The sequence below is a fragment of the Procambarus clarkii genome, chromosome 91 (genome assembly GCF_040958095.1).
Source record: "Procambarus clarkii isolate CNS0578487 chromosome 91, FALCON_Pclarkii_2.0, whole genome shotgun sequence".
Taxonomy (NCBI): Eukaryota; Metazoa; Arthropoda; class Malacostraca; order Decapoda; family Cambaridae; genus Procambarus; species Procambarus clarkii.
The window spans coordinates 8,339,007-8,346,506 of NC_091240.1; positions in this window are offsets into that span (position 1 = coordinate 8,339,007).

Sequence of the window (7,500 nt, forward strand, 5' to 3'; positions counted from 1 at the left end):
AAATTCGTGTTAGAATTATTAATCTTACTTTTTCGGTCATATTTAATAATATATATATATATATATATATATATATATATATATATATATATATAGAGCATATGCACAATATATAAAATATTGTGCACATATTTTTAATCTCATAAATTCGCGGTCTCATAACCTAGAGGTAACCAATTCTGACCCCTACCCCATTAAACCACCGGTGTGATAAATTCCGATTCACGCCGCCATTCGAGGTGTTCGATCCGGACACTAAACCAGAGGGATCAATTACGACAGGGTTCACCCCCACAGAAAAGGGCAAAAATTCTGCTCAGTGGGAACGAGGTTGTTACACACAGAATAAAAAAATGTTGCCGTTAGTTTCTTTAATATTAAGTTGAGTAAGAGAGCTCCTTCAGGCCCAACCAGTTGGGGTGGACGGTAGAGAGCGACGGTCTCGCCTCATGCAGGTTGGCGTTCAATCCCCGATCTTCCAAGTGGTTGGGCATCATTTCTTCCCTCTCATCCCAAATCGTTATTCTGACTCCTTTCAAGTGCTATATAGTCTTGATGGCTTAGCGCTTTCCCCTTATAGTTCCTTTCCTTTAAGTCTTAAATCCATCTGAGTCGACGTTTCAAGCGCCATAGGACTGGATATGTTATATTTTGTTACAAGCTAAACCTCAAAGTTGTGCCATAGCACAGTACATCTTTGTGCTATGTCTTTGAAAATGTAATAAGAATTACGAAACGCATTCAGGCGTCAGACCATAAATAAAAATGAATTTTGGAGAATTGATATTTCAATTACCATCGACAGTGAAGAAAAACATAAGAAATATTGAGAAAATTCGTGTTAGAATGATTAATCTTACCTTCTCGGTCATATTCAACAACATATTTTTACAAGAAAGACTGCTACCAATATATATATATATATATATATATATATATATATATATATATATATATATATATATATATATATATATATATATATATATATATATATATATATATATATGTGTGTGTGTGTGTGTATATCACGAAAGTAAACACGTGATTAAAAATGTGACAATGTCAGACCACGGAGGAAAAATGAAACAGGAATTTCCTTAAGTACTTTCGTATATTAATACATCTTCAGAAGGAGTCTCCGTGGTCTGACATTGTCATATATATATATATATATACATCGGCCTACGTAGGTTATTTGGGTATATTAGTTGTGGTAATGAAAAACCACGTTATTTCGTCCGCATTATTTACGAAGTGGTAAATCAAGAGACCTCATTGCTTGTCCGCCCTTTATTACCTCACTTACATATACACACAGAACTTAGGAGCTATAAAAGTTAAAAAGACTTGTAAGAGATTTTCAACACCGTTGGAATGGTGTAGGAAATACCGGGCCACACATTTCTGTTTATCTCCTAAAATTTACTTTAAGGACTTCCTTGGGCTTGAAGAGACTTTCCGCCAAACACACACCGAAACTACGACGTTGGTACAACGTTCGAACAAGTTTTAACACCTCCTAACCAGTTATAACAACCAATATAGCAAGTTGTAACAACGTTCTAATACGTCATGAACACGTTAAGCCAAAATGTAACAACTTTATTACAAGTTGTAACAAGCGGAAAATAGAGACAGTTTTGGTTTGTGTTTCCAGGGTTTCCAGAGCCTGGTGAGATTTCGTAAGATATAAGAATGTGTATGGAATTAGGTGGGTTTATCGACCTCGCAAAAAAACTTGTAATTCTTCATATGCTTATCAAGGTAATTGTTAACTAATACTTTAATTTTTTTTACATAAGATGTTGCATGTCTTGCATTGGGTTATATGTCTTATCAGGGATCTTATCTAAGATATCTTATCTAAGATCTGCAAGTTATGTAATAGGTTGCAAAGCTCTTTAGGAGTTTTAAGAGTTTGTTAAATTAATCTTGAAAGAACCTGTTAAGAGCTTGAAAGGCTTTCTAAGGGCTTAAAGCAATGTTATAAAAACTTCAAAACAAAATTGATAAAGACTTGGAAGTCTAGTATTATAATGGCTAGTAAGATCATTATGGTTGAAAACATTTGTTTAGAGCTTGTAAACAAAGTTTGTAAACGTTTGTTTACAACTCTTACAACGTTTACGTTTGCAATTCAATGCAAGGGCTTGTAAAACGTGAATTCAAAGCAACATATTTCCCTCTTTTTTCTCGTTCATCTTTATTGATTAATGCCACAAAGGATCCAATTGCAATATCGTTCTATATATGAATATATATTTATTATATTCATATCCGTATTATTAGTTATTATTATTATTATCAATCATTATTATTCTGAATGTCTTATTATACGTCTTGAGGAGCATAATACCTAGTTGCAACGATTGCTTGAGGTCTTATGCTCGTCCTATCGAGAATGATCTAGTAGTACCAGCATGCAAGCCAATCATGCAGGCAACCATGCAGCAAGGGGTTGGGGTCAGGGAGCCTAAGAGAAAGCCTCTGAGGGTAGTGAAGGGAAGGAATAGGGAGGGGGGGAGGCCGGGAGCTAGAGGACAACCGCCCACTAGGTCCAAAGAAGGACCCGACTCAACCCTGAAACACAAGACAACAATCTGAATACCCGTACATAAAGCGGCCGAGTTTAATTGAAATTTTGGAGGGAAGAAGTGGGGGTAGAGGGTCGTGCACCTTGGGTGGAGTGCCCGGTGTTTAAGGCTCTTGTGGCCGGCCTTACGGGTCCACTGGCATTGATCCCCGCCTCCACTCTGGCGCTCACTCTCTTCAATTAAATGATACGAGCGGGCCAGGAGGAAGTTGTTGCGAGGGAACTGTGTTGTCAAAGTGACAGCGAGGATGAGCTACGAGGAGAAGGAGGAGAAAGAGGAAGAGGAGACGGGAGAAGGAGGAGGAAGAGACGGGAGAAGGAGGAGGAAGAGACGGGAGAAGAAGCCTCATCAAGGCGAGAGAAAGGAAGGAACCCGTGACTAAAGGTATATGTAGGAGGGGTTAATATGCTCGGAGAAGTACACAGATCCACCCAAAGTCATCACCCGTGTTTACCTAAGAGTGCGCAGTGCTCGATGGTAAACAAAACACTGGCTCTTGACTCTCGGCGAGTGACTCGTCAGAGAGGCTGGCAACGCCTCGCTAATCGTCTCAGGACGCACCTCGTGTACGCCGGATGTCAATACCACTCCACTTTCTCTCTCTCCTCTCACTTCTCTCACCCAACTTTCTCACTACTCCCCCTCCCCCTTCCCACTGTTCCTCCTGACAGCTGGACTCCTTCAGGTGATGGGATTAGTTACAGGCAGACATGTCACGTCGTCTCTAGTGGAGACACCTGGGGGTGGGGACGGGGTCTGCAGCAGCAGCAGCAGCAGCGAAAGATGCTGGGGAAGAAGTTGGGAGACGAGGAAGATTGGTCTACTCACCTGTCTGAAGAATGAGCTGTAACTCATTATGCTTTCTGTGGCAGGTACGTTTTTAAAATATATATCGATGTTATGTTGTGTGTTACATTTGCTACTGAAGCTGTGTGGGTGCTGAAGAACATTAAAGAATGTTGACTTCGGAAGAATGTTCACATTAATATGGGCTCACCTAATAGTGATTTAGGGAAGTTGAGCGCCAGCTCTCTGGCCCTCCCTTCTCAACATGCAGTTCAATCGTGTATAGCATCCACAGCCTGTGGATGGAGTTTTCCTATTGAAAAAAAACAACATTAGAACCAGACTAGATATCACAATGGTTTCGGAAGGGATCTGCTAGGATCTTGTATTATCCATTACCCTTGCCTGAAATGCTATGAGTACTACTGGCTTTAGGTATTGTATGTACTACCTCTATCTTTAAATCAAATAGAATATTTGTACTGTAACTCTGCAACTATGTATGTACTTTTCCTAAATAAATTATTATTATTATTATTATTATTATTATTATTATTATTATTACTATTAACTATAGTGTTCAACATAACACTAGAGATGGGAGAACTACCGGAAATCTGGAAAGAGGTAAATGTAGCTTCGATATTTATGAAAGCGAACAGATAGATGCAGACGATGAACGTGGCTTGAAGATATGAGAAGTAAATCACACACCAGATGAGAAGACGGCGACGTTTCGGTCCATCCTGGTCCATTATCAAGTCGATTGTGGTCCAGGACGGACCGAAACGTCTCCATCTCCTCATCTTCTAATGTGTGTGGTTTAGTTCACAAAGTGGAACAGACATGAAGCACTTCACACTAGACTAGTGTCCTTAACAAGCAGTCCATGAACAGTGCTGGAAAAAATAAAGAAATTCCATGAAAGATGCTGGAAAGAAATCGGAAAAGAGAATGAAAAACTTTTGGAAGAGTCAACATTATAAGAGAGGCACATCACTGCTCAAATAACTTGATTGAATTTTATGACAGGGTCACCAAAATAAGACACGAGACAGAAGGATGGGTAGACTGCATTTTCCAAGGCTGCAAGAAAGCTTTGATAGTTCCTCACAAAAGATTAATGCGTAAGATGGAGAGACAAGCGAGGATAAGAGTAAAGGTATTAGAGGAGGGGGGGGGGGAATAACCTAAGCTACTCTATCCCTTTATGTATTTTTTCTTGTCTCAATAAACATACTTGAACTTGAAGGTATTAGACTGGTCACGGGAGTACCTAGCGGACAGAAAACAAACGGGTGTGAGCTCGTGTATATATATATATATATATATATATATATATATATATATATATATATATATATATATATAATATATATATTCCAGCGCCTCAGTGTGGCGATACAGAGGGGAAATGCGCACTGCATCCAGGGTTCCTGCCCGCCATCTGAGGAGCTGGAGGAACTCGACAACCTATGACAACCATCTTTGTAACCCATATGTAACTCCTTTTTTGTAACAAAGTTCAAATAAAGTAAATATATATGTGTACATACAAAAGAATGGGGGTGGTAGGAGAAGATAATATTAGTGTTCAGTGAGAAACCACAAGGTCTCCTCTGAATACTTTTTATTTTCTTCTCCGAGGCTATGGGTCCCCACATTGGCACCAGAGGTGGTACCCTCACAAACTTTAAAAAAAAAAAAAAAAAAAAAAATATATATATATATATATATATATATATATATATATATATATATATATATATATATATATATATATATATATATATATCAATGTTTGCAGATGATGCAAAATTAATGGCAGTGAGAACTGAAGGGGACAGTAGAGTTCTGCAAGAAGACCTTTTCAAACTTCAGGAGTGGGCAGATAAATGGCTGCTGGAATTCAATCCCAGAAAGTGTAAAATAATGGAAATGGGTAATGGCGCTATTAGATCCGTATATAACTAAATAATAAGGCTAAGACAGTTACAGTAAATTATAAAGACCTCCCTAGACCTCACTCCCCCAGTCCCTGAGAGTAAAGCTCTCACTCATATTGATTATTGATCAGGTTATCTTGAGGTTATCTTGAGATGATTTCTGGGCTTTAGTGTACTGCGGCCCGGTCCTCGACCAGGCCTCCACCCCCCAGGAAGCAGCCCGTGACAGCTGACTAACACTCAGGTACCTATTTTACTGCTAGGTAACAGGGGCATAGGGTGAAAGAAACTCTACTCATTGTTTCTCGCCGGCGCCCGGGATCGAACCCGGGACCACAAGATCACAAGTCCAGCGTGCTGTCCGCTCGGCCATCCGGCTCCCTGACCAGACCACGCACGCGAAGGTGAAGGGATGACGACGTTTCGGTCCGTCCTGGACCATTCTCAAGTCGATCACAATCGACTTCAGAATTAATCGACTCTCATTCATACATGTTATGAGTGAGAGCCTGTTATGAGTCTTGGAGTACATGTACTCCAAGTACATGTACTTGGAGTACATGTATCCAAGAGAGCGTCTGGATACATGTTATCCCAACACAGGAGCATCTTACGAGATGCTCCTGTCAATCGACTTGAGAATGGTCCAGGACGGACCGAAACGTCGTCGTCCCTTCAACTTCTAGTGTGTGGTCTCGTCAACATCTTACGAGACGCAACCCGTGTCTAAGAATACCACGTAGATAACCGTGGTAGCAAGTTCCGGGTCAATACTGCCTCTTACGTCACCCACAAAATCTTGAGAGAAAACAGTTTCTACACTAAACAGAAACTACAATAGCGTGATGCATCAATGAACAAATCCACAAAGGCCGGCTGCACGATCCAAGTACAACTTCTGGTTTCAACTCTTTTGACCATGTCGTAGCTCAGTCGTTTAAGGCAGCGTCTGGGATGATCTCGGACGTAGGTTCGAATCCTCGTCACGGCCCTTGTGGATTTGTTTAGTGTCTACACATAACAGGTGTGAACTCGAACGAGTGACACTCAAACGACAGAAAATAAACAACAAACAGAAAACAGCCGTCAGTCAGGCAACAGACAAGACAACAGACAAGACAACAGAGAAGACAACAGAGAAGACAACAGATAAGACAACAGACAAGACAACAGACAAGACAACAGACAACAGACAAGACAACAGACAAGAAAACAGGCAAGAAAACAGACAAGAAAACAGACAAGGCAACAGACAACAGACTAAGAGACGTTGAGAACAATGGGCCAAAGGCCAGATTCACGAAGCAGTTACGCAAGCACTTACGAACGTGTACATCTTTCCACAATCTTTGACGGCTTTGGTTACATTTATTAAACAGTTTACAAGCATGAAAACTTCCCAATCAACTGTTGTTATTGTTATAAACAGCCTCCTGGTGCTTCGGAGCTCATTAACTGTTTAATAATTGTAAACAAAGCCGCCAAAGATTGAGAAAAGAGGAACAGGTTCGTAAGTGCTGGCGTAACTGCTACGTGAATCTGGCCCCAGGAGTCACCAGGCACTTACGCATCCCCCCTTACGAAACCTGTACATCTTTCAACAACTATGCGGCTATGTTTACATATTTATATATACTAAACACTTTACCGACTTCATAACTATACACATTCCAAGGTTATTATTGTTATGAATAAGTGCTTCTGATAGTGCGTCCAACCACTTGGGCTGGACGGTAGAGTGACGGTCTCGCTTCATGCAGGTCGGCGTTCAATCCCCGACCGTCCAAGTGGTTGGTCACCATCCCATCCCAAATCCTTATCCTGACCCCTTTCCAGTGCTATATAGTCGTAATGGCTTGGCGCTTTCCCCTGAAAATTACCTTACCTTCTCATAGTGCTTCGCAGCTCATAAACTGTTTATTAAAAGCAAGCAACGCCGGTAGGATTGATGAAAGATATACAGGTTTCGAACCCAGGCCAAGGATGACACACACCTGAAGCACAGAAAGCATCATATGGTGATGTTGTTTTAGATTCAGCAATTCGGAATAAAAAGTTGCAAGTAGCACGGGCTATGGTGATCCCGTAGTGGACTTGCCTGGCCCGGGAGCGGGGCTGCAGCTCAGTAGATGATGTAAATCGCTCGACCTTATCAAGGCCTTGCGTGAAAT